We start from the raw sequence: 22204 nt of genomic DNA on the forward strand, positions 1-22204 counted from the left end.
CACTATGAGCTAGTGTCAGTCAGTCACCAGTACTCCAAATATTGATAATTACAGCCGTTTTAACCTCTAATTACAGCTGTTTTAACCTTCCTAAACTGTGGTCCATGAGTATCTGTGAAGAATGGTGGGAGCAGCTGCAGCACCATCATTCTAGGAAACTGGTGGTCCATTTGGAAGGTTAGTGGGACACACTAGAAGTGATGGGGCAGCAGAAACTTGAATAGAGTGGAAAGGATTGGAAATCAGAAAGACAGAGCATGAGACAAATCCATATCAATGTTTTTCTGTGTATTTATTGATTTAACCACTATTGTATTTTTTATGCTCTCATTATAATTGCTAACAATTTGATTGCTAGAATAAACAAAGGCAGTAACAGGAAACTGTCTAGAACCTGGCAGAATACTCCCATTAGGACATACTTTTGCTTCTGGATTCCATTAAGTAGTTTATACCCATGTACAAAATGATGCTACAAAGTTGAAATATTTTAGTATATCAGATAAAAAGGGTCACTCAATATTGTCATTGGCCTTTTCTGCATATTGGAACAGCATCACCATTTCCACTTCTTTACTGCATGCAGAATCTAAAAAACATATATTATTTCTCATTTTCCTCTTCCAAATGAAGCCTACTTGATTGCTGTTTCTGTATATGTATTTGTGTATAATACCATTTGCTATTCTTGATAATGTATCAATAAAAATCTTATACTAGAGTTTTAAGTGATAAATTGGCATGAAGTAACTCATAAGTATTTTCCCTCTTTAGGAATTGTCACAATAGTAGTATCTAGTCATGTTTCAGGTATAATGTACTGTTCCTCAATAGTTCACTAACTGATTTCAATGGCTAGTTTGACTAATATAGAGGGAAAAATTTTGTAATAACTTGCTGTGAAGCCATCTGGATCAAGCATTTGATTTCTTTTGGCATTAAGCAGGGCATGTGCATGTATGTGTGCAAATCTGTTCATGGAAAAACTTGGACATCTTCAAACAGCTTATTAGCAAACAACTTATATGGTGGCAATACATTGATGGCATCTTTATGGTTTAGACCAAGGGTCTGCAACCTTTAATACAAAAAGAGCCACTTGGACCCGTTTCCGAAGGAAAAAAAACTGGGAGCCGCAAAACTCGTCATTATAAAAATAACTTTTTTGTCACTTTTTTATTATTTCTTTGTTTGACCCCTCAGAATTACTCCTCCTCATAGAAATAAACGTTAAATTAACAAGTTAACATTTTTTGTGTATGTTCTTCACTCCCCTTCAAAACAGTGACCAGCGTACATGCCCCCTTTCAATGCAGTGACCAGCGTACATGCCCCTTACAATGTAGCGGGCGGGCGGGCGGGCGGGAAGGTGACGTCGGGACGGTGCGTGACTAACACATGCACCGCCCCCATGCGACGTCACAGCCAGTACAACGCCCGCCACAGTGGGGAGTGTCAGGCGCACAATGCGCCTACTCCTCTCGCTAGTATCCGCCCCGGAGCCGCTGCAAAGGTGTAAAAGAGCCACACGTGGCTCCGGAGCCGCGGGTAGCAGACCCCTGGTTTAGACCAATGGTAAAAAGGGCCTTAGGACAATTAAAAAAAAAAAAACTACATCAATTCTATACACCTAACTATCAACTTAACCTTCAGTAGCAACACTGAAAATCCAGACATCCCTTACTCTGGATGTCCTTCTCACCATTAAGAACAACAAAATAATCACTAAACTCTGAAACAAACCCAGTAATGTCAAAAAATACCTATACCAGGAACGATGCTAAGCAAAACATTTTTTTTAATTGTCTACAGCTTGGCTCTCAGAATCAAGCACACTTGCAACAACAAACAACAATATCTAAGAAGGATCAGTGAACACCTTCTGCCGAGAGGATATTCTCTTCTTGTAATTGATTTCTTTCTTGTAATTGTAATTGCAGCATCCACTAGGCCTCCATCCTGTCTAGAAAAAACCTCCTCCATCAAAGTAGGTGTCAATAAACAATGAACAACACGTCCTATTTGTGGTAGCTGGGAGACGCTAGATGGAAATCTATCACCTGGCGATCAGAGAACGCTACCCATTGTTGGCAAACTCTGAATGTCTTGCTGAAGCTGTCAACAAGCCTCCTATTAAAGCAATTCACCAGCCTCCAAGTCTTCACAAACTATTACTGAGAGCTCTACTTCTGCCACCTATCAGTAATTCTAAATTTTGTCCTTGTAATTCCAATTCCTGTAAAACCTGTGGAGCTGGACAGGATAACACAGAAGGGAATTTTACATACTCCTCCTTAAACGGTGGGAGTGAGATAGATTGTTTATTATGTAATCACAAATGTGCCCCTTAACTAAGAATTTTGCCATAAGCGGCCCATGGGGGTCATTTAACTGGCCCACAAGCCACCCCTGAACCAAGCTGCCCGCTTGGCAAGTCCCCGTGCGCTGCGCTAAACTGGCGCAGCACAGTGACTCGCTTCCACGTCGCCGCAAATCGCGTCTGTGCATGCGCATATGCCGGAAATTGTGTCTGCGCAGATGCCGGAAATCATGGGCGTGTGCGCAATCCGGCCCACAAAGGGATCTCTGCTGGAGTGAACCAGCCCAGGTGAGGTAAACCTTGCCGACCCCTGGACTACTGGGATCAGAGAACTATGATCCACAGCCCATCTATTTTAATATTGTGCAATATGCAGGTCTTATTTATTCAAACAACTTGCCTTACAAGTCAAGACATCATCCTATGTGATGGTTTGATGCAAACTATACACAGGCAAGACGTGATCTTTGCATACTGAGCAGGCAAGTTTGCTAAACCAGAGCTACTCCTCTGTTTCTGCTGCTTCAGTTGACATATGGGGTAGAAATCTGGGGCATTTTGGGACCCATTCATTTCTATGGTAGTACCCAATAGATTTATTTGTACATAACTGGTCTCCTACCAGGAACGCCCACAGCTCCCCTGTGGGAAGAAGCTGGAGTAATGCCAATTTTATATTTCATTTTCAGGGTAATTTTCTCTTATTTTAAAAAAATGAGATAAACAATAAATGAACTGGTTAAAATTGTGTATAATAGAGCAGTCTCAGTCATCCTCCACAAATACCTGGACAGCTAATAGTAAAAGAATGAGGACACATGGACTAGGCCCAGCGCCTTTTTTGCTGCTGAAATCCAACTTAGCCATTACAATATTAAAGTGTGGCTCCAATACCTGTTTACAGAACAGAACATGAATGCCATTACTTTATCCAGATTTTCTGATACTTTCCCTACCTTAAACTCACGCCGCAGGGAAGAGAAAATACTTGCCTGAAGTAAATCCACATTTTCTCTGCAAAGTACTTTCAGGCCCACATTTTCAGACTATGAAGCCAATTGCCTGGAAGGGAGATTTAAGAAAATCCCCAGAGATCAGTGTTTTTGCATATGCAGTAGCCCTTGGATAGAGGATGCCACACACTATATGTATACTGTAAACTGTATAAAATAACTAAGCAAAGATAGAGAAAACTTTAGTGGTGGCTGATGTCCTCAGTGGTATGGATAAGATTTAATATGGGTTTTCCAGTACAGATAGGTCTATAATGTTTAATACAGCTAAATTCACAGTGAAGGCTACCCAACTTATACAAGGTCATGTGGCCTCTCTTGGGAACAAATATTTTTCTTTTTAAGTATGTCTTATTTATTGTATAGGTCAAGAATTTACTGTTATGCATAATTATTATGAATATTTTATGCTCATGTTTCTTTTTGGGTAACATCTGTATTTGGTTGCCTCTTTAATCAATTTGGTTCTGTATCACCTGTGTGTATTTCATGGAGGCAGTTACCTTCGATAGCACCAGGATAGGTAGGACACAGTACATCACCTGCCAGCCCTGCAATCTATATTAAGGGACCCCTGACCATTAGGTCCAGTCGTGACCGACTCTGGGGTTGCGGCGCTCATCTCGCTTTATTGGCCAAGGGAGTCAGCGTATAGCTTCCGGGTCATGTGACCAGCATGTCTAAGCCGCTTCTGGCAAACCAGAGCAGCGCACGGAAACGCCGTTTACCTTCCCGCCGGAGCAGTACCTATTTATCTACTTGCACTTTAACATGCTTTCGAACTGCTAGGTTGGCAGGAGCAGGGACCGAGCAACAGGAGCTCACCCCGTCGCGGGGATTCGAACTACCGACCTTCTGATAGGCAAGTCCTAGGCTCTGTGGTTTAACCCACAGCGCCACCCACGTTACCAAGTACAAAAACCAGGATGTCATATTCAGTATGTAGGTATAACTACAACTGACCTTTGCAAACACTTTACAAACCATAAATATGCAATTTTATTCAATTAAGTGGAACAACCAATTGATAAAACATTTTAGTTCTGAGAACCATATTCTGTCTGATGTATCAATAACTACAACAGAGTTATCAACTGAACGTACAATGTTAGCAAAGAAGAAAAACTTCTAGTTGTGCACAATGGACACAGTATTACCACACTGTTTCAACCTGGATGATAGTACCAACATCACTTAGCTTCAGCAAATGAAGTCCCTCTGAACATTCCATCTTCAAAGCTCTGTCATTGCCACCTTGGCAACAGTACCCTCCCATTTTTATCAGAGCAGTTGACAAAGGTTGAAGCTGAAATGTTTTGCCACATCAATGAAATCTGTCTAGTTATTCATAAATATATATGCCTTCTAACATTTCTTTTTCTGAAATTATTTCATGCCAACCGTCAATTGTTGAATCATGGTGTCTTAATTATTTTTAATAATTGTGGCTTCTTAGTTTATTTTTAATAATTAGACTACTTTCTCTTTGTTTTGTTTAACACAATGCCCCAACACCTTGCTATCCTAATTCCTCTAATGCTTCTCCCAATGATTTTCTGTGCTGTGATACCATACAACAAAGAACAAGCAATCACATGCTAATAATCACTGCCCTACTATCCCAGCAGGGTGACAAAAGGGTAGAAAGATTCATGGAATTGGAGCACCAATATTGGAGGAGCCATTCACGGACACTTGCGAGCAGTACAAGAATCACAGCATAGGGAAGCAGCTTCCAACTCCCATGGGTACATGTGAATGAGGTCAAGGTCACCTTTGCTACTTGTTTCAAAGGTTACAATAAAGACAACAGCTCTGGCAGCTTAGAGGAACAGAACACTCATAAATCTGAATCTATTTCATCCAATTGCATGAAGTAAACTGGAAAGGGGGTGGGTGTACAAATGAAGGTGGGGGGGGGACTGAGGGGGATTGACTATCCAATATCCTTTTATTTTTAGTCAAAACTTCAGTTTTTGCACAAGTTTAGACTTCAGCAGTGATGGTGCGACCACAGTTCAACCTACATCAGAAAATCAGAAGAATTCTAAGATAAATTCCCTCATCTGTATCCTAAGAAGCCCCAGTGCTCTGAACATTTGTGACATGCCTTCCATTAATCTTCAAGCAATGTAACATGACCAAAAATGAAACAAATGAAAGCAGGAGAACTAGGCTTTCAGCTGTCACATTCACCAGAATTGACAGCCACTATAGGCTGAACGTGACAAGTCATTGCCGGTTCAATTGCTGATATCCAACCAAGAAAATCCATACTTTCATTGTATCCTGTAAATATCCCTTGTGGCATCTATACCCACAAATATTTATTCAGAACATTCCTGTATAAAAATGTTCTTTATAAGTATCCAACAAAAATCATTACAAGGCTTTTGAACTCCAAATACAAATAGACAAAATCTAAGTGAACTCCAAATACAAATAGACAAAATACAAATAGACAAAATTGGGGGTTGGACTCGATGGCCCTTGTGGTCTCTTCCAACTCTATGATTCTATGAAGTGGCGGATTTACTGATCTTTAAGTGTAGCATGTTAAAAAAAGGAGCATTCGGTTTTTTAAAAAAACACAGAAGCGAGGGAAACAAAGCACATACTAACTTATTCAAGAATACTGTGGAAGAACTAATAATAATTTCAGTTCACTACATAGTGGGCGTAGGAATAAGACTTCCTTGGTGAGGCATTTGTTTTCAACTGTTGCTATATTTTACTCATTCATTGGATAGTATGCCAGATACAGTTCTAAATTAGACAGTCGTCCACATGCAGTACATTTCAGGAAGGCTTATTTAAGGAAAACTCAGGAAGCTGTAATATCTTGTAACAAGCCGGTTACAGTATGAGAACTGAAGATGAGATGAGAAAGAAAAAGTGGGTCAAGAATAGAGTTGCTATGGCCAAGTTTTCAGATAAATCACAAGTGAATTATGGCACAGCCTACAGATATGAGACAATATACTATTAACCAAACAACTGTTTGTTAGGCTTCAATTCAAGCTGTTTTTTCCTGCAATGTACTAGTAAACCTATTTAAATAGTTATATTGTTTGCTGGATTTCTCCTGAGCTAGTAGTTTGATGCACTTTCCCTGAACCAATAAGGTGTAATTTTAATGTACAGTACTTACTTTACATCACACAGTTCACTTCAAGAGCACAATAAGCACATGTGCACACCTTTTTTTTTTTTTAAAGAAGGTTGAGCACACGAATGCAGTGATGTACATGACTAATTAGCTCCAGGCAATTTGCTCTTCAGCACGAGGTTGATCCCCAGAGCACAGAGTTCTACCTCCTCTTTGATCCCACTAATCCCTGTACACTGGAAACTCCCACACTCATTTTCAAAGCCAAAAGGTCAGGCAGCAACACATATGATGTCACAGCACTTTGACAGTTGCAGAGGAACAAACTTCTTCCTCATGGCAATGAATTCCAACAATTTGTTCAAGAGCACATTGTATCCATATGAACATTCATAAGTGACAACTGCTGCGGGGCTGGATCGAGCTGTTCTTTACCAGTATTTCCAGCAGATAAGGCCAGCAGATAAGTAAGCATAGGACTCGTTTGCACTTAACGCTAAACCACGGAACATGCTGAAAGAAGCCCGAGCACTCCCCTCTTTTTTTCCTGCATGATAAGGAGAACACCTACTACTGTAGTATTTCATTTCAGTTTCCAGAAATACTAGCCTGCTATGTTCAAACCAGAAAATGGGTTAAAATTGGGGTAGGCAACATGGTGCCCTCCAGGTGTTGCTGGACTTTAATTTCTGCCATTGGCTCATGCTGGCTGGGGCTGTTGGGAGTTGTAGCCTAATTGTATCTGGAGTTCACCAACCACACTGACTACCCTTGGTTTAAAACAAACACTAATCGATTTCTAAACAAGTCAAGTTCAAAGCATGACAGTTGCAAACCAACTAGTTTGGCTTTGGTTCATACATAACGAAACCTGAGGATCTGCAGAAATTGAGACTATAGAATTCCTCCCACTGTAACCTTGGGCTCATTCCAGCTTGTGCACATAACACTGAAGTTTAGCACTATAGGCACGAGCTGGAACAAACCCAAGCATTAAGTGCAAACCAACTCATTCAACATGCATTAGTATTAAATCATATTCTGCTTAATAAATTTACATTCAAACATACAGAAAGTTGAGCGTATCAGCATCTAGTCCCCTCATACATGCATTGTACAACATGTACACATACTAGCCACCAAGTTATGACCTAGTGAATCAAAAGTGCATGTTCCGGAAACAATATATTTATTTTTGTTAAAAGAAAACCTTTTGGCAAAGTAAATTCAAGACATCTGAATTGTTGGTATCAGTCAGCACATGAAAACATTTTTATTAATTATTATTATTATTTGTTGTTGAATTAGATGCGATTAACATATTGCTCCTAACGATTTCTTGAACAAAACAGAATCTCTTAAATGGAACAAGATTATTGCAGTGGCTTTTTTTAAAGTATGTGAGCTGCAAATATTGGAGGATTGTGCAAGAAAAATTAATTTGAGCTTTTAAATCTCTAAGTTTAAATCCATGTTATGGCAAGTATCACAACTTTGGGCCACTTTCCTCCAGATGTGAGCCACACTACCTTTTAAATGGTTATCTGCACAATCATATGTGATCATAAAGCTAGGTAATCACAACGTGCAGGGACTGGGTGAAAACTAAGATTGAAGATAAGGATCTGATCAAAGTCTAAAGAAATCTTCCCATGTATTTTCTGTCTGAACTCCCATATCTTCAAGACTTAAAGAAAGTCTCTGAAGAATAATTTAATCCTTCACAATGTGGAGGTTTTCAGTCTTGTTCTGTAAATGCCCTTACAGTACTAACAGAAATGAAAAGTATTCATTTCTGGGTATTTTACAGGGCCCTTCATATTTGAGATGCACAGATAGAATATCCAAAGTTACGGTATCATAAAACTATTTCTGAAATTAAAAGATAGACCTTGGAAATTTCATTCTTTACAGGTAAATAAGGGAAGTGTAGATTAAAACTTGGCCATTTTCTTGAAACACTTAATTGGGCTTAAGATTTACAAGTGCTAATAACCACTTTGGGGGGCCCTTTTGAGGTCCAGGAGGCAGAATATATTTGTATACAAATAAATAAGAGTTTAAAAGTTTATGGCATTTCTTGCCAACCTCAATATTTAGCAAGTTTCAAATACCCTTGGATTTGTATCACACTTTCCTTCTACACTGATAGCATTGCATACCTCACTAAAATAAAATAAAAAAGTTGAAAATAAATGTTTGGTAACAAATTAATTGTAGTCTATCAATGCGTAGCTTAGCATCTACCACAACCAGAAGAAAATATAGGCAATTGTTATGTACTACTAAATATGCATGCCCTTCAGCTCAAGATGGCATTCTCTTGTTTCCTCAACTGCTGAGTAAGATGACAGTCTAACCAGACTGTGTATAATTTTGGCCAAGTAGGATACGGAAATGTGAATCAAATATGTTGAAATAATATGCACACTAGCCCTCAAACACAGAAATCTGGTGATGAACAGTACACATTCTACTACCAATTCATTCACAGATTCAAATGAAGGTGGCAATGTGGCAATCATTTAATAAGACACATTGTTTCCTTTTGCAGTAAAGCATCAGTCTCTTTTCTCACAGCATTATTCTATACAGTCATACCTCATGTTACAGATGCTTCAGGTTACGTGTTTTCGGGTTGAGGGCCGCAGGAAACCCGGAAGTACCGGAATGGGTTACTTCCGGGTATTGCCGCTCGTGCATGCGCAAAAGCGCTTAATCGCGCCAGCACCTGTGCATATGTGGCACCTCAGGATCCGAACGCTGCAGGTTGCGGATGTGTCTCCGTCATGGATTATGTCCGCAACCCAAGGTTCCACTGTATTTTGAAAGCTTACATAGGAGCAACAACCAATGTGACTCCCGAACAAACCCCATTCACTGAAAGATCTTAAGCTAAACTTTCATATTAAATCTCTTACAGGTTGTTTAACAACAAATATGGCTGCTTCGAAAGAATGGTTCTATTGAAAGCAGTGTTAAATTTCATACCAGAATCTCATAGAATCATAGAATTGTAGAGTTGGAAGGGCCCCAAGGACCATCCAACCCCCTGAAAAGCAGGAAAATTTACAAAATGATATCAGCCATCTAAATTTGCTAAGACCTTATATACATACACCCCATAACATCTCACTACCTTGCATTTCCAGATGCTACTTCTCCCTTCTCTCCCCAAATAACTTCACCCAACACAGGAGATTCATTACGCCAGCAGTGATTAGGTACTTGTGCATTGCTAACCCTTTCAGTGATTACAGTGGACAATAACCCAAACTTTAGAGAAATAGTAAACTTTGCAAAATTGTTTGCAAAAATTGTTTCCTCCACTTCAACTGACATTACATTCAAGACACTTTAAGAAGCTAATTTAGACCATAATATTATGATTGATTGCATGATAATAATCCTATAGATTGTCATACCCTACAATCTATTAGCGCTGTGATCCAGAGAAGATGCAATGCAATGGATGTACCTGAAATAAATGAATAAACCCTTTTTTATTCTTTCCCCAAAGCTTTGGGAGGACAGGTGTTACTTGAAAAGAAAAAAAGAATATTGTTGCAACTATGGAAAACTAAATTCTCCTTTTTAGTCCTAGAGTTTCAAGAGGGGAAAAATGTGCGAGGATAAACATCAGTGACAAGGCCTTGCAACTCACTCACACAGTTCTTTATAGTAAGCAACAAAGACAATCAGTCACACACTCAAAGGGAAGAATGTCTACCAACATGTCATTAGAACATTAACAAGGACAAAATACTAGCTTAACACTTTGATTCCCTTATCAACAGCAGGGTTCCTATATAAACAGGAAAAGAGTGTTGGAAAAGTCTAACTTTATAAGCTGAGCTAACCTCAAATGGGCTTCCTCAAATGGAAGTGCTGTTTTAGATGAGACAGAAAAAACTCAGTTCCTTTGTTATCTTTATTTCTTCATTGGCAGTCAAAATAAAGCTTAAAAATAGCATTTTTGGAGTGCAATTTCCCCCCCCCCCTTGAAGTCTGCTAACAACACACAACACAACACCTTTCCAATATCAAATTATCTGGCAAACAACAGAAACTGTTTCAATGGACCTCTTCCTTGCTGCCCCTTCCAAAACAGGTACATATATTGATCTTACAGAATAGGGAGAAGCATTTCCAGACCAAACCTGCCATTTATCAAGGAGGGTTCTCACAACTCTAAGCAAAAACAAAAGAAAACAAATGTATCCACTTCTCTACTCACCACAGACAAGACTGTCATCCCTTCCATTACGTTAGTTAGCTCTTAAAGGCCTGTCTGGACCCTAAACAAACACCAATCGCTTTCCCTAACCTGCTTCCCATATTCTCCACCCACCCATTAAGAATCCTATGTCAGATTCATAAAATGAGGGTACAGTTTTACCCCCAAAATGAAACATCCCTAAATTCAGTTCTCCTCATCTCCACATACCAATCCACCATTTCTTAAAGAGAGAGAGATGGAGAAAGCATAACTTCCCAAATCTCTTGCTCTCACACTCATCCACGTCAATGCATAAATTACTCTTATCAACCTCTCAGACCACAGCTGAGGAGAACAGTGGAAGAAAATGGGACAAAAAAAGATATCTCTAGGAGACAATGTGAGCGAATTAATAGTCTATGAGAGGGAACATGAATCTGTCAACCAGAAGCCTGCCTACATCCTTCCTTCCTTCCTCCCCCCCCCCAATGTTTCTTGTGTACAAGTCTCAGTAGAAAGAGGGGGTAGATTCTCTTTTGCACACACTCATTCCCCTAAAGTCTCTCTTATTCCACAACTCCTCCCCCTTAAACAAATAATAACCAAGCATGCCTTTTTTCATGCCTTAATACACTGCAAGTCCGGATACAGACAGAAAAAGCAGAAAATAGATATGAAAAACATTTATTCCAATCCCCTGAAAATCAATGGGGAAAGGACCCAGAGATTTGGGAGGGGGAGAGAAGAGAGAAAGAAGAGGGGAGAAAGCAACACAATCTTTTAATGCAGGCACCACAAACCACTTCAGCTATTATTTTATCTTATTATGACCCAAACTTAGCTCGCCAAAAAGTGCCTCTTCCCAATCTTGAAACAGATGCATAACCACCACAAAGTACTATGTCTTATTGTGTGTACGTGTCTGGTGTTTATATATATAATCATGTAATTTTTATTTGACTGTGGCATTAACTTAAGCATGTGTGTCTGTAAAAAAAACCCATATATACACGCATGTATATCTGTATATGTACACAGACAATACGTTCAGATATTTGTTTTATACACACACACATACACACACATTTTGCTTACAGCCATGATCAAATCAGAATATACATAAACATATCACATACTAGTGCATATACATACTAGGGTATACACACACACAAATATAGCCAAACATGTGCATTTCTGCTTCCCAGACTATATGTGCGTGCATCTTTGCTACCTATTATTTTCATGCAAATACTACAAAAACTTTAATTTCCCCCTTTCACCGCCTAGCCTCATCCTCTCACCCCAAATTGCAACTACTTGAGCTAGACGAGTATACGGAGACACACACACAAACACATGTGTGCATATTTTTTTACTGCCCAGACTGTATGTGCATTTTAGCTACCAATTATCATTGTCATCACACAGATACTACAGAAACTTTTGATTTTCCTCACCTGCTCACCTCAAATTGCAACTGTTTGAGGTAGGAAAGGGGGGGGGGAGATGGTGGCAAAGGAGTTGGAGGGGGGAGAGAAGCAGAAAGAGGGAGGAACCTTCTCCCTCATTTTCTCTCATACTATGCCCCCCTGAACACCCCAACCCCTTAACTCCATCACCTTCCTAACTTGGGGTAAGGACTTGAGGGGTAAAATATATCGCATCCCCCCCACAACTCCTTGGCCACCTTCTCCTCCAACAGCCCCCCCTTTTGCCGCTCCCCCACCCCATAAATGAGCACCCGCGCGCACCCTCTTCGCTCACCCGTTTGCCTCTTTCTTTCCTTCCTCTCTCGCCGCCGCCGCCTCCTTCTTCTTCCTCCGCTGCTCCTGCCGCCGCCTCCCTAACTGACGCTCCTCCGGAGACACTGACACCGGCGCACGGATATCCACGGGGCGCTATTTTTAGGCAACACGGCCAAGGTGCTGCCGGAACTACTTCCACTCTCCCCCCCTCCCGCCCCCGCCCACTCCCCTTCAAGCCTCTCTAGGCGGGCAATATACGGGCCACACACACCCTTCGCTCTCGTCTTCCTCCGCCGCTTTACACAGCCGCCGCCCCGCTACCCGGGCCGGTTAAGTCAGCGACAGGACCCGCGGGTGCTTGAACAGCCCGGCGCGCCTCCCTAGGCTCTCTTTGGCTCACTTCTTTTCCTCTCAGAGAGCCGCCGGCCGCGAGGACTATGTTTCGCTTAGCAGTAGGGGAGCGGTTCGGCCTCTTACGTTCTTCACACCGTCAGGACCCCGATGCCACGAGGTGATTGGGCGGAGGGCGGGAGAGAAGGCTGTCAAGGTCCAACCAATGGACGGGGGAAGCTGCCGGCCAATCAGCGAAATGTTAGTAGGCGGATACCTCTGCCTCTGTTTGACACAGCGGCGGCTCCAATCAGGGCGCGATACACAGGATAACAAATGACCAATCGTTACTGGGAAGCGCCGTGGCGCTGTTCCGAGCGGTCCTTGACAGGGTGTAGAGAGTGTAAAGAGATGCACGCATGCGCTCGGAGCGTTCTCGCTGGCTTATTTTTTCCTCCAGGGAGCAAGTGACGCATAGACAAGGGAGGGGAGCAGGGCGCATGCGCAGATGGAATGATTCCCTCCAGTTTACCTCGGCGAGGATTGGTCGGATTTGGAATAGGCTGAGCTTTCAGCCTCCGTCGCTAGACGAGATCGGTATAGGAGACTTTACCCTCCGCGACCCAAAAAAGCAGCCTAGCCACGCGCCACATAATATTTTCACACGCGCGCGAGACACAGGCCTGGAGACACGCGAAATATGCGTTGTGACAGGAGAAGTGTGATTGGTTGAAAATTGTGTGAGAGAAACTCTCCGCCTGACGCCAGCCAATCACGTCGCTCCTTGCAAAGGGAGAAAACACTTTTCCTCACGCAATTTCTAATGTAATGTAAAAATGTCACTTGTTCTGTTCTCAATAAAACCAGCTTCTTTTTCTACTTCACTTTTTAATGGATAATTTTGCCACTAGTTTTAGTTTGTTTGGCTCTATAAATTATTGTTGTTGTTTTATTAAAAAAAATCCATTTGTGTTTGTTTGCTTTTTGAAACCAACACGTTTCACCCAAACAGGACACTTAAGAGAACAATAAAACTGTTAAGCAACAAGTCGTTTAAGGTAGACCGTTTGGATGTGTCCCCCCCCCCCTAATAAGCAGTATATAGTTCTAGTTAAATAAATAAAGCAGAGCAGGACTTAATTTTGTGAGGGAGATGCATACTCGCTGCAATCTTTTACTGACCCGTTTATGCTCAGAGGTCTGACCCTTAGAGCAATGGTGAGGAACCTATGGGCCCCCAGATATTCTTCGACTACAGTACCCATCATCCCTTTCCATTCACCTTGGTAACCATGGCTGATGGGAGCTGCAATCTAATGATGAATCTGGAACTTGTTGAAGCTTCCTTAGTGTTACAGCCTGAGTTGTATCGCCTGGGCAATTCCTTCGGCCTTGAGTTTTGAGTTCTAGCAGACTGTTTTAGGGGCTCCTCTGAATAAAGCTTCTTGTATTAAAAAAACAACAACGAAACAATTTCTCATTCTTGGCGCCTGTTGTTGAATGCAGAAACATTACCAAGTCCAACAACATCTGGAGGGCCACAGATGTGCCTTCCCAGCTTTAGATCAGATTTGCCCAACTTGGGACTGCTCAGCCAGCCCATGAGTGCCCTCAGGAAACCTCTATTTTTGTTGCCATCTGGAGAGTGAACCTAGACAACAATGTGGCCATCATTCTCATGCTCAATCATTGAAATAAAAAGTGGTGTGTGTGTTATTTTTAACAGTAAAATGAGTGTGAGATAAAAAGCACTGAACTCTCTGAGCTCCAGCACCTTCACTCCCCAACCATTTTTCTGTTTTCCCAACTCTAATACCAGAAAAAGATAAGCAGTGGCTGAAGCAACAGGGTAGGTAATGCAAGGAAGTGGAGAAGTTCCACCTTGAGATAGAGGAAATGGTTTACATTAAAAGGCGACTCTTTCAAGCAATGACATCATATGAGATTGTGGGACAGGATTGGGGAGGCTGTGCCCCTCCATAGGTTGCTGGACTACAAAAGTAATGAGGTTTAACTGTGGATTTGTCCATATTTTAGCTGGATAGCAGCTGTTTGAGAGGGCTCTCATGAGGACAGTGCTACTTAAATGGGAAGCTGCAAATGCACATTAAACTCAGCCTTGTATTCATAACTTTCATAGTCTTCCTATTCCCCCACAACAAGAAAAATCCCAAGAATATATGTTCAGAAAAAATGAATTTCTGTTAACTATTTTTTAAAAAATGCAGTGTTGAACTTTAGTGTTTGCCAAATGGTAAAGCAAATGGGAAATACTGGGCATGTTTCACTTGCCAAATGCCTTCAGGATGTCCACTTGTGCAATGGGGCTTTCTCCCTCTCCTCCCACTGTATAGGGGGGTCAGGAGAACCCCTAGAATAGCACACAGGGGGATGGAAGGGGCAGATCTGTAGATAGAATATTTGTAATAGTGCGACATTGACTTTCACCCACTGTCTCTAAAATATAATGTGCAGTTTTCAATTCCACTATGTTTAAAATCCTTGATATTGGTAAAAAGCACTACATATTAACCTTTAACATTATAACTTTTAATACTAACTATGCCCAAGTTGTAGGCCAGGATACTCTCCATGTTTTTCAAATTTAAAACCCCTATCTCTTTTGATGCTTTGCTCATTTCTTTTAAAAATTGGTGTTAATGTTTCATTTTAAAAGTGAGTAAAACATTTCCAAAACATCTCCCGATTTTTATTAGCTATTTGTGGTTTTGCCCATTAAATATTAGCAATACAAAAGCTTTTGGCTGAAGACTCAGCTGGTGAGGAAAGTCTTGTCACGCTTCCCAACACATGTCATTTCAATTGCTTCAAATACTTTTCTGACACAGAACAGAGTCAAAAGTACATGGCTTATGTGTCGTATTGAAGTTGCCTCCAGCATATGCATGCAAATATTATGCAAATTGGCCATGGCATTGTTTCAAGATGGTGCTCTATCATGGTGAACAAATATAAATCCCAGATTGCAGCCTCGTAGAATGCTCAGGGTATACAGTCTTGACATGCAGAATATATTCCAAACTTCTTGGTGACCAGAACTATGAATAATGCATTTCCAAACACTGCATAATGTTCAGGTAGTCAGAAATAATCCTAAACTTATACAGTAATGGTGGCTCCATTTCTACCTGCATAGTCTATCTGCTGGCGGCATAGATCTCCTGTTGTTTGGGCCTCTTACTGATGTAGAGTATCTTAGCCGTCTCTGACAACAGGCGCTCCTGGCAATGTTTAAATCAGGGTATTTCCCATTCCTCTCAAATTGGAAGGAGCTCTAGGATTGTCTGAGTCATCCTCAGTGTATTAAAAGCTCAGCTTCAGCTAATGCTTAATGTGGGGTGTGCCCAGACATTGTAAAGGATGTAACAAGTAAGACTTATGCTGCAACATTGCTGCTTGCCTGCTCACTGCTCCACGTACCCTGGAAGAGACGTTTTGTAGCTCTGTTCAGTTTTTCAAGGTGGGGGAGTTTCAGGAGTGTTAAAGGGAAAAAATGACCTTTTCTCTCCCCACCACTTTGCCAGCCTTCCCTTGTCAGAGTCTCCAGTAAAAGACTAAAGGTAATGCGGGTGGCACTGTGGTCTAAACCACTGAGCCTCTTGGGTTTGCCAATTGGAAGGTCAGTGGTTCAAATCCTCACAACGGAGTGAGCTCCCGTTGCTCTGTCCCAGCTCCTGACAAGCTAGCTGTTTGAAAGAATGCCAGTGCAACTAGATAAATAGGTACCGCTGTGGCAGAAAAGTTAATGGCATTTCCGTACATTCTGGTTTCTGTCCAAGTGTTCCTTTGTGCCAGAAGCTGTTTAGTCATGCTGGCCGCATGAGGCGGAAAGCTGTCTGTGGACAAACATTGGCACTCTCAGCCTGAAAGTGAGATGAGCGCCGCAACCCCATAGTCACCTTTGACTGGTCTTAACCATCCAGGGGTCCTTTACCTTTACTTAGTATAAAACTATACTCCTTGAGTGGCAAAATTAGTGATTTCCTGGACATCCCAACATTTTCCAGAATACTGCAGCCGCAAGCAGACCTAGCCCATGTCGGCAGTGTCATTGTTGCCAATTTTCCTCAGAAACAGCTCAAAAACATCTAATTTCTCTGCGATTTTGCTCAACAATTTTATGTCTGAATTTTCACTTTGTGAAATATTCAACCCTAGGCAAAATGTATAAAGTTTTTGCATGTTAATAAAAAACATATATGATCTTCCAGTGCTATCCCTGTGCACATACTCATGCTGTTAATGAATTATTGAAAATGGGAGAGAACCATGTTTAGTGAAATATTTATTGTAGGCATTGCATTCAGATTACAGGTTCAGGAAGTACAGAAAAAAAACAAAAACACTCCCTGACCATTATAGTGTCACTTGCTCAAGCAGCCCAGATGCCTTTCTAAACAAGCATTTTCACGCTGATCCAGAAGCACAGAAAGAAATCCTTTTGTTAACAACAAACAGATAGATCTGACTCAAGGGATACCCACCCAATGTCATTCCTTGAGTTGTGCTCACAATGCTTATGATCACACCCATTGCCAGAGCATATGGACAGGGGAACAGGAAGGGCTGAGTAGAAGCATTATGAATCTCTGCATTCCAACACAGAGTGAACAAGATTGTTTGGGTATCTTCTCTGTGGACACATCCTAGTTATGGAATTCTCTTTGCCTAACCCACAAATTGAGGTTTTGTTTAGGCTGAATGTTCTTAACCTGCAGTCCACGGACCCCTGGGGAAGTCTGTGAATGGGCTTCAGGGGGACCGTGAACTGGGCACAAAACAAATATAATACAATAAAGTACACTGTGTTCAAAATGTTGTGCTTGTGTACCTTTTTCTGAAGGCTGTTCACAGTTTTCATCAGATTCTTAAGGTGTCCTTGAATCCCCCAAAAAGTTAAGAACCACTGGTTTATGCAGGTTTTCTATTAATCTATAAAGGTTTTTATGCTGTGATATTTACATTATCTTTTTATTTTATGTTGCTCCTTTTCCATTTCTGATTTTCATTTATTTGCTTATTAGCCACTTTGGGAACCATTAAATAAAAATGCTAAAAACACAGGTTTGCTTTAGGGATAAAGGCGAAATTATCTCTATATATTTCTCATTTTAATGAAAAACTACCTAATTTGCACTTCTTGAACCAATATCTGAACTGTATCATAATTATCCTTCAACATTCATACTGCACCAAATTTTGCAATGCAGTTCCCAACCAAACAATGTGTAGAAAAATGAGCCTTTTGGGGGAAAGTATGCATAAAAGTACATATGTCAGTGAAAACAGCATACAAAAATGTATTGTATGACAGGAAATTTCTTGCAAAAATGTGTCTATTAGTCTAACTACATACATGTGCACTTTAGCAAAAAGTTGCATTAAAATGTTAATTTTTATGAAATGGTTTTTTAAAATTTTAAAAATCACAAATCACTGCAGAAATATCGAAAACTGAATGTCAGATTGGAAAAATGAGAAACTGAAAGAAACTAAAATTGACAGATTCATGCACACCTGCATTACATACAAACACTTCCCTAAACTGAATGTTAGGTGAGTCTTTGGCCTTGTGACCGCTATCATAACAAGGCACTACAATAAAAAAAATAATGCTTGCTTCCTCCCCCACCCCTATCCCTTGCAATGTTGACAAAATGTAAGTTAAACTTTACAAACTCCACTTTATGAACTGCCTCATATTTCCATGCTGTTATATAGGGCATTCAATATTTCAATTGCCTTGGGAATATTTGCTTTTCCAAGATTTGTGGCCAAAGTACATAAGATTAGATCAGACACAGCTTGTATAAGAATGTTGTAATGGGGGCGGAGGATACATTTGCCAGACTGAAGATACAGGTAAAAAGAAAGAAAGAAATTAAAAGAAAATCTCTTTCAAACACTTCCAAGTGCCGATTGCAGATTTGTTCTTCAGAGTCAGCTGCCACAGATGAGACTTAAAAAAAAAAATGTTTCCCCCTTTATTTCAGTGCTTAAATGTCAGGAGAAATATTTTGCACACTGTACCAGAGCAATCCTGTACCCAGGTTACACCAGCTGATTGTTACAGGATTTGGCGGAGACCCCAGCATGTTGGCAGGGTGCCAGATTCATTTCTGTGGCTGCCATGACAGATAATCTGGTCTGGAAGCTGTAGCTTGGGACTGGGGAGCCTCAGGACCAGGGGCCAGATATGATCCTCTAGGTCTCTCTCTGTCTCTCTCTCTCTGGCCTCTGGGGCTGTCTTCAGGCCACACCCCTTTCTCCCCAAGCCACACCCCTCACCAGCTCTCCTTCGTACTTTGCTTGAGCATTTTTGCCTGGTTGGAATGTGTCCTTGAGCTCTGATCATAGAGAAGGAATGTGTGAAGATTAGCAGCAAGAAGTAGGAGGAATGGGAATGACAAGCTGGAACGAAGAGACACAAATGATGGCTTTTTGCTGTCTTTTGAATCCCATGCTGTCCTTAAGGAGGGAAACCACATCCTCACAGGATGTGAATGCTCTGCAATACCTCCATCTAGGTGCAGGTTATATATATGCATAAATTAAACTATATATCCGAAAGGCACCACAGTCTCCGCTGTGCCTCATTGTCTCCCAAAGGGAACACAGACCCTGGCAAGAATGGCAACCTCTGGAACCTCGCACCACTCATGGGGTTTGGGGTGGCATGAACACTATCTTTTGTCATATTTTGTATTGCTTTAAAAATGGTCCCGCCCCCCCCCCCCCCCCGTTTGTATGGTATGCCTGAGATGTACAGGAACTCATAAATCGATAAAATGCATTGCAATAAAGAAACAGAAAACCTTCTCCATGAAAACGTAAGACAAGCTTCCTGGATCAGGCCATTGACCATCTAGTCCGGCATCCTTTGCAGACGGTGGCCAACCCAATGCCTGTGGGGAGCTTGCAGGCTGGAAATGAGGGCAATAGCATTATGCCCACCTGCGATTCCCAGGAACTGTTTTTCAGAGGCAGATAGTCTTGTCTGGCACCCACTTTTATTGTCCCAGGTTTTTAAATTACAGTGGTACCTCGGGTTACATACGCTTCAGGTTACATACGCTTCAGGTTACACACTCCACTAACCCAGAAATAGTGCTTCAGGTTAAGAACTTTGCTTCAGTATAAGAACAGCAGGAGGCCCCATTAGCTAAAGTGATGCTTCAGGTTAAGAATAGTTTCAGGTTAAGAACAGACCTCCGGAACGAATTACCGGTAAGTACTTAACCCGAGGTACCATTGTATGAGTTTTTTTACTCCACTGAACATTTAATTTACGGCCTCCTTTTTATTTGCTTTCTGCTCCAGCTTTTTCTATGCCATTTTAGTTTCTGATATTTTTTTCATTATGAATTTCTTGCGTGGATTTTATTATTCTGTGATTATTATTGCATGCTAATATCTTGTAAGTCATGCAGAGAGCAATGTTATTGGGCATCACATAAACACTCTATATGAATAAATAAATAAATAAAAATGAAAGAGGGAGAGGGAGAAAAATGGAGATCTCACTGAGATTCACACATATCTGCTGGAGTTTTCACACCATGCTGCTTATTAACATAAACCAACCGCTGGGTCTGTGGGTGTGGGTGTATGATTTTTTTAATGAAACATCAAGAAATTAAATTTTAATTGCCTCCCCATAAATGGCCCTAAGTATAAATAAACAATCTTTACATATAAACCATGAGCGCCACCTTAGTAGATGAAGACCAGAGATGGAAAAGTGCTGCCACCTCAACGCTTTTAACTTTATTTTGCTATAGTTTTAAGAGGATGGAACCCTTTACAAGCCACCCTTTCCACGACTCCGTTATCACCAACAGCCACTTGTACAGTGGAACCTCGGGTTACGTACGCTTCAGGTTACATACGCTTCAGGTTACAGCCTCCGCTAGCCCAGAAATAGTACCTCGGGTTAAGAACTTTGCTTCAGGATGAGAACAGAAATCGTGCTCCGGCGGCGCGGCAGCAGCAGGAGGCCCCATTAGCTAAAGTGGTGCTTCAGGTTAAGAACAGTTTCAGGTTAAGTACGGACCTCCGGAATGAATTAAGTACTTAACCCGAGGTACTAATGTATTGGGGTTTTGGTAATGTGCAGAAGCATTAAATTAAGTTGATTGATCAACGGTTTCTCAAGGCAAATGATTTATCAACTAGAAAGAATGAAAGCAAAGGCTTTGCCAAAACACACCTCATAAATAGCTATCAGTTAATAAAAAGTGGGCTCTTAACAAAAGCATTAACAGCGTGATAATATGAGTGTCGACTCAGAGGTAGGGCCCATTTCATTTCATTTCAATTGTATAAAAATTGTATTGTGCCCTTCATCCGAAGATCACAGGAAGGTTCACAACATAAAAATACAGAATGAAAACACGAGGTACATAATAACACAGCAGAAGCAAAACAAGCCAATAAACCCTCTCCCACAGACACATTTAAAAGGCCATAGGATGTTAATCAGTCCAACGCCTGGTTGAAGAGATCAATGTGACTTAATCCCAGGCCATCTGCCAGAGATTCTTTAGCTGTGATTTCTGCATTGCAGAGAGTTGGACTAGATGAGCATTGGGACCCAGGGCTTTCTTTACCTGGGGGTGCAAGGGGTACGGGGCACCCGGCTACCCAATTCTGGGTGGCACCAAGTGTATTCTGGAGGGAACCAAATGTATACCTACTGTATACCGATCCCTCTCGATTGGCAGCAGTGAAAGGCAATGGAGCTAAAGTCCCCGCCCCCCTCCTCCGTCACTCTGTTACTCCATAGCATCAAATATTCCCAATATTCCCGACGAGTCAGGAAACAAAAGCAGTTATTTCTGCTTTGTCATTGTCACAGGTGAGCGATTCTCCTCCCCCCCGAAAAGATCAACAACTTTGGCTTCCCCCCTCTCAAAAAAAGCTCGCCCCCCCTTAAAAAAAGTTGGGCAGCTAAACTAAATTTGGGGGCACCGGGCGGATCTTTGCACTCCAGAGGCGCATGTGCTAAAGACGGCCCTGTTGAAACCGCTTCCAACCCTACAATTCTATTATCCTAAGTGCATATAGAATTGCAGCCCATCACTTTTGTAGCAATCAATGGCATCAATTCCATATTTGTCAACCTGGGGTGTTCTTGCAGCTATAGACAGAATTAAATTTCTCACACCATTCCATACCATCTTTAAAGCATTTTTGAGCATGGCACTCATCGATGCCTTTGAGCTTCTTATCTTTTGTGAGTCTGGTTGGCCTTGCAGCTGTTCTTGTCTTCGGATCGTTTGCTGGTTTATATTTTAGAGTTGATTATCTAATTTGCTTTATTTTACAATTCAAAGTTATGCATGTTTATTTAGTAGGGAATCCTGTAGTTTTCAATGGAGTGTTGAGGGCAGGAGTGTTAAGCTGCTTTCTGAACCCGTTACTGGAGAATACACACACTCTAATAAT

General features: G+C 41.2%; 1 protein-coding gene across 12 annotated transcripts in view; it reads right to left on the reverse strand.

Annotated features, from left to right (window-relative positions):
* MEF2A (myocyte enhancer factor 2A) overlaps nt 1–12918 on the reverse strand; it is an 85778-nt gene extending 72860 nt beyond the window's left edge. For 2 of the 12 annotated variants that reach the window (XM_083412127.1, XM_083412117.1), the window contains exon 1: nt 12426–12903. The gene's annotated coding sequence lies outside the window, so the exon portion shown is untranslated. Of the gene's footprint in view, nt 1–3276; nt 3384–12425 lie in introns of those variants that run through there. The other 10 variants (XM_083412128.1, XM_083412125.1, XM_083412119.1 and 7 more) reach the window with 8 other exon arrangements.
* Between the last annotated feature and the right edge of the window lie 9286 nt (nt 12919–22204).

This window comes from Podarcis tiliguerta, assembly GCF_965153285.1.
Source record: "Podarcis tiliguerta genome assembly, chromosome: 14".
Taxonomy (NCBI): Eukaryota; Metazoa; Chordata; class Lepidosauria; order Squamata; family Lacertidae; genus Podarcis; species Podarcis tiliguerta.